The sequence below is a fragment of the Canis lupus genome, chromosome 18, assembly GCF_048164855.1.
Source record: "Canis lupus baileyi chromosome 18, mCanLup2.hap1, whole genome shotgun sequence".
In the NCBI taxonomy this organism is placed as follows: domain Eukaryota; kingdom Metazoa; phylum Chordata; class Mammalia; order Carnivora; family Canidae; genus Canis; species Canis lupus.
In genome coordinates this window covers 16,905,416-16,917,548 of record NC_132855.1, presented here as the reverse complement: position 1 = coordinate 16,917,548, position 12,133 = coordinate 16,905,416, and the positions used below count along the sequence as shown (strand labels likewise).

At 37.8% G+C, this 12,133-nt stretch overlaps 1 protein-coding gene across 6 annotated transcripts in view; it reads left to right on the top strand.

Moving 5' to 3' along the window:
• ITPRID1 (ITPR interacting domain containing 1) overlaps window positions 1–12,133 on the top strand; it is a 134,172-nt gene that overhangs the window by 110,004 nt on the left and 12,035 nt on the right. The window lies entirely within an intron of this gene.

Sequence of the window (12,133 nt, the reverse complement as noted above, 5' to 3'; positions counted from 1 at the left end):
AATAAAAAGGCAGTCTCAGGATTTTTGTTTAGTATCTATTCTATCATTAATCTGTGGCATGTCTACTAGACAAGCTTGTCAAAATCTGGGCTGCATCTTTCAATTCTCTTCCCTGTCCATCCAGTGCCTGGTGTAGAGTAGCTAATCAGTAAATGATTGTTGTTAAATGAATGCGAATATATATAAAATAATTTTATCAAAATTTAGGATAACTTGGGAGCAATATAAAAGAACATTCATATTTTTTTAAAAAAGAACATTCATAGTGAAAAACAGAAAAGAAAAGAAAAGAAAAAGCTGACATGGAAATTATTCTTTAGAGCATCATCAGCATAAACAGGACAAAGAGAAGAAAGTGAGTAAATATGATAGATATGGAGGACACTGCCCAATTCTCTGCCCATTTTTTCTCCAAACTTGAGTGATTTGAGATACCTATAAAAACCCAAACCTCATTTTTATTAAAAAGCAGATTAATCAGGCATCTGGATGGCTCAGTGGTTGGCTCAGGTCATGATCCTGGGGTCCTGGGATTGAGTCCTGCATCAGGCTTGCCTCAGGGACCTGCCTCTCTCTCTGCCTCTCTCTGTGTGTCTCTCATGAATGAATAAATAAAATCTTTTAAAAAAAATTTTTAAAAAGCAGATTATTCAGAATTAAAATCAAAGGATACAATACTATATGGAAATTAATCATGGCAAGGCATTTTTAGTTGTCTGATCGATTGTATTGGATATATCACTCAGGCAGGGAAGAGAAGTATATTCAAACGGTTTGACTGAAAAGATTTTGAAAAGGAACTATTCATAGGTTTGGGCTGGGTTCAAGAGACCAACAAGAGATAGGGAAGCACTCCAAGGCTAGCAAGAATAAAAGACCAGGTCTGAAAAGACAGAGAAAGAATCAGGCAGTAGGGCCAGGTAAAAGTGGAAGCCTGAGAGAAGAACACCTCACCAAGACTCTTACTGTAAAGAAATGCAGCCATATTAAAAAAACAAACAAACAAACAAACAAAAAAACAACACCATGAAGGCAGTGGTTGAATAAATATGCCTTGTTCTTTCTCCTGCCTTCAACCTCCTCCTTCTACTAGCACCTCCCATGGACTGAACAGAAGTGTAAATTTGGAACACAGATAGGACAGAGAATGACCAGAGCGAGGCAGTGGAGGCAAAGAAGGGCAAATGGAGAGCAAACACACACAGCTGACTTCCCTGAGAATCCACCTTTGTCCCTGATGCAACCATGAGTCCCATGTCTGTCCCCTAGACTGCAGCTAGATGAAAATCATAAGCCTGATTCTTGAAGAAAATCTTAGTTCTCCAGCTTGGTGAATTCAATTTTTTTTCCTTTTTTTAAATCTTGGATTATTGCTTTTGATGAAGTAGGCTACCAAGTAAAAGGACTACTTCCTCCTACTGTCTGAGGATTTGACATAATTACCTGCATATCAACTAGTTAACTCAAGCACAAATAATGTTTGCTCCCAAACTGCTTCACAAGGAAAAAAAAAAAATATTGAACTGATTGTCTCTAGACCTGTGGTAGTCGACTCAGTACAGAAATTAAAAGTTCCAAAGATATTAGTATTACAAAATTTGAAATCTACCCATTGTCCCAAATGATAATGGGGACATTGTTCATTTCACCCTGGAAACTTCTAATTTTCTATTTTCAAATATAGGATAAACACTGGATCTAAATTTAAATATGTCATTACATTCTTCCAGGAGAGTGAATGCACGTTTGCTATTAAAAACTAGATCTGTGCCCCTTCTTTTTTGACTCAGGAATATCTAATAAATAAGAATCTATGGAGACAAAGAGGATATGTATATTGAAACAATACAATCTTTATAGATTCATATAAATGTTCTGTTGTAGAAATATTTAATTGAATTAGAATCCTAAATTGTTTCATTCCAAAATTCTGCATGATCAAACCCCTAATTACTTTATGTCACCTAGCTCCAGGCACACTGGCTTGTTTTCTCCTGTGGGTAGAAACATAGCTTATGGGGGAGGAGGGAGCAGAGAGAAACATCACAAGTCACTCCCTCTGAATATATTACTCTAAAGTGTCCTTTCAACAATTGTTAAGGTAATTTGTTGATATGATGATTTTTAAGAAAGTGGTATTGAAAAGATGTCAGAGGAAGCAGAGTGAATAATGCATTTAAAAATACAATGATTTAAAAAAAAATACAATGATTAGACCATGGGACCAATAGAGAGGAGTTTTCATGCTCACTTACTTCTCAACAAACATCCTCTTATTAGATGCCAGAAGATAGTGAAGACACATGTTAAGTGAAAATTTTATAGCTCCAGAATTCTATACCCTTTTGAGTTGTCATATTTTTAGTGAAGCATCATTTCAGACAAGCAAAGTCTTGGGAATTATAAATTATATAGGCATAATGCAAATACCATGAAAATTCTTAAAAGAGAAGAAACATGAAAAAAGAATTCAATAACAATATCCTGGATCTAAAATCCTAGATCAAAAAAAAAAAAAAATCCTAGATCATATCAGAGAAAGCTGAATGTAGAAGAAAATAAAATTGTCAGCAAATACTGATTAATTGGGGAGTCAATAGATACTGCTTTATTCTTGATGTTGATAATTGCAGTTTGAAGTGTTTAGATTTTTTTTAAGTTATCACCAATTAGATTTAAAACCATTTTCCATGCCTTGTGAATTACCAGAGGGGAAAAAGCAATCAATGAAAATTTAGTCCATGGGGCAAAAGAAAAAAACATGAATAACTAATTAGTTAATTAATTATATACCAAATATTAAGCCAAATAGCCACATTCTGAATATTCAGAATATAAAGACTATGCTAAATGTTTTATATTATCTCCTTTAATCTCTGAGACAGCTGTTTATGGTGCAGTTCAAAATCGAGCCTACTTAAATGTGAAGTTTGGAGTTTATTAATACAACAGTAGGATAGCAAATACAGATTATAACTTGTGTCCCAGTTTTCACTGATATATATTAGCCATTTGTAATGTTGAGCTGACAAATAGTCTGAGGCTGGATTCCAGCTCAATAGAAAAGACTGTTATAAACTATTAGTGATGCTTATTTTCAGATTTGTATCAAGTGTGTGACATATTTGCTACATCAATCCCAGTTATAATATAGAAAATGTAAAATTACAAACAATAAGACTAAATGAATATTTTATTAAAATAGCCATAGATGGAATAAATGCATCTGACAAAGGAAAAGACTCAAAGGTCTTTTAAAAATGTTATCCACATTTATAGGATGCCTGGGAGACTCAGTCTTGATCTTAGTTCAGGTCTTGATCCCAGGATGGTGAGTTCAAGCTTCACAGTGGCCTCCACGATGGGTGTGGAGCCTACTTAAAAAATAAAAAATAAATAAATTTTTAAAAATGTTAGCCACATGTAACATAAGGAGTAACAGAAAAGCTAAAAGAAAAATGAATGGCAAAAATATACCAAAAGAGTATACCAATGCAAAAAAGAAAAGGGAAAACAGGAATGACAGCATTACTATTAGATAGGATGGATTTTTTTAAAAAGGGGCCATTCAAAAAATGTATGAAATAAGGCCAAAGCTATCTTAAAAGGCACAGACGTAGTCTTTTCTCTTTTTAGAGACTCTAGAATGAAGATAAATAAATTATTTGGCTGATGACATTAGAAAAATAAATAAAAAGTAAGAATTAGCATTAATCTAAGAAGTGGGAGTCCTGATATACCAGTAACTATTGCCAAAATTGAAAGTTGTCAAAGAATTTCATCTTTTAAAATGCACCATGGTCAGTGTTTTAAGGCTGAGCTCTTTTAAATTCTTTAAAAAGTTTAAGGAAATAATACTACATCAGCTCTCCATGCTGCTTGAGGACATAGAAACAAAGACAGAAACCTATCCAGTTGTTTTCTACACAGCATAAATCATGACACCACCGTCTGAAACAGAAATGCGCTTACTCACAAACACACACATGTGCACAGACACATTATAAAGAACTTTTGATAAAGAAAAACTCACATATATATGCAAAAGAAGCAGATTATAAATTGTATGTCATATTTATTTTACAAAATAGACACATATCCCTGTGCACAGAGAAAATGTGCTGGATGGAAAGATCTATAGACAGAGTATAATAATTTTTCTGCATGGTTCAGACGGTAAGTGATTTTCATTTTCTTACTGACATTTTTTCATTTTCCAAATTTTCTTCACCATCACACACTAATGATCCTAAAAAACAACTAATGGCATTAAGCTAAAAGAAGCAGTTTAAAAAAGCAGCTTCTTCTTCTGCGGTTTCTTCTTCTTCTTCTTCTTCTTCTTCTTCTTCTTCTTCTTCTTCTTCTTCCTCTTCTTCTTGTTCTTTTGTGATGATGAAGGAAGACTGTTTTCACTAAAGAATAGAGGACAGACTGCTAAAACTGCAATGATAAACAAACAGAGGGAGAGAGAAAGGAAGGAAGAAGGAAAGGGGAAGAAATAAAGAGGAAAAAAGGAAGGAAGGAAGAATTCCCAGGTAATAAGAAAGAGCTTGAAGTAAAAATGTCAGTACTCCTGGATGGTTCAGTGGTTGAGCGTCTGCCTTCAGCTCAGGTCATGATCCCAGGGTCCTGGGATCCAGTCCCACATTGGGCTCCCCATAGGGAGCCTGCTTCTCCCTCTGCCTATGTCTCTTCTTCTCTCTCTGTGTGTCTCTCATGAATAAATAAATAAAATATTTAAAATAAAAAAGAAACAAAAATGTCACCAGGGCACTTCTGGAAGTTATGGAAACATTAAGTAGAAATCTTTGTAGGATAGGAACTCCTCCGCCCAAGCAGGCTTGGCATAGAAAGAAGAATTAAATTGCTTCAGGAATATTTGCCACAGTCACGAATGTTCTCAGCCATTCGTCAGTTCTAGGATCAGAGTCAAGATAAATATAAGCTCTGTGAGGATGAGTATCTTTGTTGACATTGTGCTGGAGTTTCTAGAACAGTGTAAGACCCCACAGGGGCCCAGTAATATTTGTGAAATGATAAAATGGAGTTTTGCAGTAGAGCATTCCCAGGCTCTTTAGAGTATTAGCAGTGGCTTGGCCCACAGCAAGAAGGGGTTGCAAGGCCACAGATAACACAAACAGATTTAAGAATGAAGGTCAAAATCGTCTTGACAGGATAGAAATGTGGTCCCAAATTAGCTCGACTGAATTCACAAGAGAACAAAATAGGGCCAATTTCAGGATAACACAACACTGGGAACTGAACTTCTGACTAGACTAATCTTGGCCTGTGAGTATAAGTGAGACATTCAGAAGTAGGCAAAGGGTGGTCCTCCTCTGCGCCATTGGTCAGACCCTATCGCAACTACTGAATCTAGTTCTGAGGGATCGGTTTTATAGCAAACATTACTAGGTAAGCACTTAACTGAGAAATACAAGACACAATGGCTTAAAAACTGCCCTGTGAGGGCTGATTTAAAGGATCTGGGGAGATTTAAGCTGAGGATAAAAGGCCTGGAAAGTACAAAAGAGCTGGTTTGAGGAAAAGGAGTTAAACATGTTCTTTATTACTCCCTTGATCAAGCTATGACCCACAAATGGAAAATGCAAAAGTAAATTCAGCTCAACATAAAGAAGCATTTCCTAAAAGGTATGATATGTTCTGACTAGATAGAAGTAGGTCCCTGTTACCACAAATGTGTAAGCACTAACTAGATGGCCATCTGTAAGGAATGTTCTGGAAGGGACTCCTGCATTGGATGATAGGTGGCACCATCCTATCTATCAATCTGGAGGACTGACTGTGGCCCATAGAGTACTTTTGTTTGTTCTACCAAACATTTAAAATTAATTTTCAAAATGACTTTGGAGGAATACAGCCTCTGGAGTCCAGACAATCCACACTGCATCCCAGCTGCTTCACAAACTTATGCTACCTGCCCACCTTGAGTTTGCATCGTCTATAATGTCCAGTCCAGTTCCAACAGAATTGCTCCTGTGACTCAACTTCATCACAGAACTGTCACAGAATTTTCTGTCACTGGGGGCTAGAAGAGAGGGGACCATGGCAAAGAAATCAGTGAAGTAAAATAAAATAAAATAAAATAAAATAAAATAAAATAAAATAAAAATAAAAATAAAAATAAAGAAATCAATGAAGTAGAATAGATCAATGTAGATGGTGGGCCCCAGTCTGATCTCTTTCTTTTGCTCTACACAACTCCAGCCTATACTACACATATAAAGACTCCTTTTCCTTTTCTCCCTCCCTATGTTTCAATTCCATAGAATTTCTTTTTCCTGAGCCTATAGGAGCTCAGACTACACTAAGAGTAAAACTCTCTACTTAGGATTGATTCAAAAGCCTTTATTATCAACTCAGCTCAGAAAAGCAGCCGTTTGGGTGAACTTTTCTTAGGACTTGCAGCCATTCTAAGGACTCTAGGTAGGGCCCTGGCTCCTTGGTTCTGTGGTTGGTATAATGCTGCCACCTGCTGATTATCCAGACAAAGTGCCTGAGGCATCTGTCTCCTCCCAGGCAGAAATGTTTCAAACTTTTTAGGCAGTGAAGCAGTACTGCCCAGGCAGGGTCCGCTTGATGGGAAAGGTTAAAATCTAACTCCATGAAGACAGGCCTGTGCTGAAAAGGGGGATTTTTAACAAACAGCATTAATAATGGTACATATGATTGATAACAATGATATTCATAGTACTTGAGTTTTCTTTGATAACATTAAGAGAATGTTCTGCAACAAAATTTATATACATAATTATATCATCTTTTACAGGTGCATAAAGTCTTCATATATCCAGTACTTATTATCATATATTATTCTCATTGCAATCCCACAAGTAACCTATCATTGCCATATTTATTCTTTTCCCCATAAGGAAACACTCATCGAATGTGAGTTGCATGCCCAAGATCACACAGCTAGTAAATAAGAGAGTCAGAATCTGAATCCAGTAGATCTAGTTCTGGATTTTCTAAACGACTCAGTTAAGGGTCCTACATGGATCTCAGTAGCATACACTGTAGAGAAGCTGGCCACCCCTTGAGCTATGGGATTGGCAGATAGGGGAACCGGAATGTCTAAAGGGACATGACAAACCTATAAAGGGGCTGGTGGTGGTTTGGAGCAAGATCCTTCCAGTAGGGGAGGATGTGAATAATTAGATCTTGCTAGGAAGAAAGGACTGGTAGGTAGAGGAAAGGTGGGAACTCAAAGCTCTAATCTAATGAAGTAAGGAAGAGCTGTAGCTTCTTGGGCATTATTAAGAGCCTATGGAAAATCCCATTGATGAAGCTTCTAAGATTCTCCCAGTCTTCTTGGCCTAGATAGTTTCGGGAACTGGGCTGGGTTGGCCTGGGGGCGGGGGGCTGGCCCCCCTTTACTATTACCCTGCCAGATGCCATACTGTCTTCCCTTAATTCATGCCCTCGGTGTTACATATTTGGTGTGAGGACAAACAATGCACATTTGCATTTGTCTGTTTTGTTTAACCATCTATTGTAGCTGTCCTGGGCTAAGAGGTTTCTCATCCTTTATATGATTTAATTGCTACATCCTTAAGAGAATGTTTCGAATTTGCGAATCCAATTTCGAGATGTTTATCATCTAGTTGTTGAAAAGGTGGCTTATAGGCCGGAAAGATTTTTAGTTCTCTGAAGAAACTAAACCATCTGTAAATTGGCCCACACATTACTTGGTAACTCTCTAAATGATTCAAATGCATGTATCTGACTTCTAAAATTTAAGATAAACAAGCCTCTGGTACTGAGAAAACTACGCCCAATTCCACCATTGGATCTCACCATCAAAGAAAAGCTCTCAAAATCTGGCCATTTCCAAAATTCACTTAAATGAGTCTCGGAGGTTATTTTGTTATCTGTTTTTGTTCATTGTGCTTTACATTAGTGCAATTAGCTAAAGGTAACAGTTATAGTTTAAACATGTCCTTCTTAGAGAAAATCACTCTTTCTACCCTTTAGGGACCCTTGACTTTGGTGGTTCTCTATTTTCATTTGGACCAGGTTGATGTGGACCAACCAAAACATGTGGGAAAGAACTCTGACATAGAATTATGTTCTAGTGCTTGAATATATCATTTCATCTTAGGGTTGCAAGAAGGAGAATAGCAACCATTTTAAATGAAGCTTATACTCAAGAATAGTAATTGCTTAGGGATTGTCTAGAATATTCAAAGAATAATGATGTATGGAAGTCCTTCACAGCTTATGCTGCAAATCTTGCACCAAGACATATAGAAAGAAGAGGTTCCAGAGCTGTTTTGTCCATCCTTCAGCAAGGTTCAACACTGCTGTTGAATATCTCTGGACCCCCTAACATTTACATAGCATAGGGTTGGAGAATGAGGGGTAAAAGTCAGTCTCATATATTGCTCTCTCCTGTACCATGCTCTGTCCACTGCATAGCCATTGTGGGGGCTAACTAGAAAAGCTGCCATGGGTCCCAAAGCATGTAGACTGGAATGGGACGCTTGTATGGAGAACTCTTGAGGATGGGCTGCCCACCCTGTAGGGCTATTCAGTGGAAGGGCTCCAACCAAAGTGCTCAGAGCCCTTTGCATAGCACCAGAAAAATATTTTATATTCTGCATTAAGCATCTGAAAGGTTTCTGCCATAATCATTGTTGATTTCATACCCATAGTTGATAAAAGGAGAAAAATAGGTGGTATTTTTCTAACTCTAAAAGGAGCTGAAGAGCTTTAATATTGGTGGAGCTCATTATAACACAAGCAGCAAAATCTTAAATATCACACTCTATTGTGTAAATATTACATAAGTAAATTTCCTATAATAAATATACAATGCATATACACTATTTCCCTTGACAGCTCGTAAACAAATATTCTACTATTATCAAGGCTAAAGTCTCTATAAAGATTGTACATCATATTTAAAGGGAAGCCTCACAGGGAATTCCTTCCATATAAACTACTCAATTTTATAACAAGTGTTTTTGTTTTCTTGTTTTTACTCTTCTAAGTCTTTCCTATAAACCTCACATTACATTGTTATTATTTTGTGTTTAAATTGTTGTTATTTTGAAAGATTTATAGAACTTTAAAAAATCTTTAAAACTTACCCACACTTAGAGTGTGTGGGTGGTTCAGTCAGTTAAGCATTGGGATCTTGATTTGGGCTCAGGTCATAATCTTGGGGTCGAGGATCAAGCCCCAAGTCAATCTCCACACTCAGCAGGGAATCTGCTGGAGATTATCTCTCCCTCTCTCTCTCTGCCCCTCCCACTGCTCTCTCTCAAATAAAGAAATAAATAAATCTTTAAAAAAAAAAAAAAAACTTACCCACACGTTCTTTTCTTTCAGTACTTTTTTTTTTTTTTTTTTATGATAGGCACACAGTGAGAGAGAGAGAGGCAGAGACACAGGCAGAGGGAGAAGCAGACTCCATGCACCAGGAGCCTGACGTGGGATTCGATCCCGGGTCTCCAGGATCGCGCCCTGGGCCAAAGGCAGGCGCTAAACCTCTGCGCCACCCAGGGATCCCTCTTTCAGTACTTTAAAGATGTCACTCCACTGTCTTATCCTTTGGATCATTTCCAGTGAGAACCCACTGCTTTCCTTTTCTTTGTTTCCCTTGTGTATAATGTGTGTTTTTGTCTCTGGCTGATTTTAAGATGTTTCTTTTTATCACTGGTGTTGGGCAATTTCATTCTGATGTGCCTTGGTATAGTTTCCTTCATATTTATTGTGCTTGGAGTTTGTCAAACATCTTGAAACAAACTTTTCTTTGAAGTATTTCTTCCAGGGCTCCCCTCCATCTTTTAAATATTCCAATGACCCATGTATTCAGCTTCTTGGCTTGTCCCACAGTTCACTCAAGCTCTTTTGATTTTTAAATTTTATTCTTTAGTCCTTTTTATTTGGGATAGTTTCTACTGATGTGTCTTCAATTTCACTAATCTTTTTCTTCTTCAATTTCTAAAATGCTGTTAATCCCATCCAATATAAATTTTACCTGAAACATTGAGTTTTCATCTCTAGAATTTCAATTTGGGTAATTTTTTTAGTATCTAGCAGTCTCCCCTCCACAGTTAATCTTTATTCTAGCTTCTTAAACATGGACTGTAATCATAGTATTTTAATATCCTTGCTTGCTAATTCTAATATCTCTTTCAGTCCTAAGTCAGTTTCAGTTGATTGGTTGCCCCTACCCCTATGACTCATATTTTTCTGCTTCTTTACATGCCTGGCATTTTTTGTTAGAGGCCAGATAGTGTAGATTTTATCTTAGGTCTGGGACAGAGTTGAGTTAATTAGAAACAGACTGATCCTTCCAGGTCTCACTTTTAAGATTTGCAACGTAGGAAAAATGCTCTTTCCAGAGCTAATTATTCCTCAGTCCTGCAGCGAGAGCCTCCTGAGCACTCCGCTCCACCAGGGCTCTGTGAATGGTGAAGTTTTGGAACCTGGCTGATGGAAGCATGCACTATTCCAGGCCTGGGGAGTGCTAGGCACTGTGTCTCCTAAGCCTTTCCAGTGATTCTGTCCCCAGTCTTTGGTGTTTGCTCACACACAGGAGCGGATCAGCCTTCAGCTAACTACTCAAGAGGGTTTCTATGAGTTCTCTCTTTGTAAATCTACCTCCTCTCTCCCATTCTTCCCTGCAAACTCTAGCTGGCTCTGTCATTCTGGACTCTTGGTTTTGTCTCTTCAACCCAGGGAGACTGCCAGGGTCTGCCTGGGTCCACCTTCCCTCTCTACACTGCAGCCTATAAACTATTTCAAAGCAGGAAGCTGGGTGATTGTAGGGCTCACATTATTTATTCCTGCCTCTCAGGGACAGCCATTTTAAATTACCTGACACCCATATTCTGGAAACCATTTTTCACATACTGTGTTCAGCTTTTTAGTTGTTTCAGGTGGGAGGAAAATCTAGTTCCTATTATATCTGCTTGCCAGAAGCCGAAGTCTTCTTTAAGTCTATGACCTGTAAATATATTCCACATTTTACTCTGAACTATACAAAAGAGGTAACAGCAAGGTCAAAGATATTGTTTTCTCAAATTTCCTCTGTTTCTCTAGAATTCAGCTATTAAAAACTTACATCCTCTGATTTTTAGACTTTAATTTTAATTGAGGCTGATTAATGAATATGGAATTTGTAAACTTTGATTCTACAAAGCTAAGCCCCCTTCTCTTTCTTTTGACTACAGGGTGAGGTAGTTGGAATTTGGGCTGGGTAGACCACCCCTGGACCCACAGCTCTACCAACTGTCGTTGCTCAGACACATGGGCAGTTAAGACTGGTGGGAGAGAGTCCTACAAGTTGATGAGGTGCTGCTGCTCTTATTTATGGGGCTGCTCTCAAAGTTTGGATCCAGAACACTTAAGCAGAGGGTGGATTGTTTGCTTTTTCGTTTGAACTCTTCTGCAGCAGCTGGTTCTTCAAGCAAAGGCAAATTCCCAATTTCTCACTTAGGTACCAAATAGCCAAGCATGAGATCAATTAGCAATCACTTTTTTCCTTTCAGGCCACTCCCCGGACCCATGCCCAGTCTTTTCTCCCAGGACATATAGGGCTCCTCTTTCTGCTTTTTGTAGGGGAAGGGCTACACTCCAACAACCCTCTTCCCAGGCAACCTCCTCTTCTAGCCCATAAAGCAGTTGCCATTAAGTAGGAGAAAAAAAAATATTACAATTTAATCTTTATCAGGTTCGTCCTCTAGTAGCCACCCACATCTGCTATCCCTGCTAATATAACGTATTTTATCTATGGTAAAATTTCAGATAGATTTAGAATTTCCAGATGCTCATATTTAGAGTCATTACCTGCCCTCACTTAACATTATTCTTTCTCTGCCCCTTCCAGCCTTTCTCAATGACAAGAAAAGCAGTCTAAAACATGAGCATGGACTTGTAGTCATATAGCATCCAGATGAAGCTAGTAAAGTTATTATCCAATGTTTAGTTAAAAAAAAAAAAAGGACATATATGTCTTAGTCAATTAGGGCTGCTATAACAGAATACTACAGACCGGGTGGTTGTAAACAACAGGAATTTATTTCTCACAGTTCTAGAGGCTGGAAGTAAGTTCAAGGTCAAGGTGCTGGCAGTTTCAGTAGCTCGTGAGAATCTACTTCCTGGT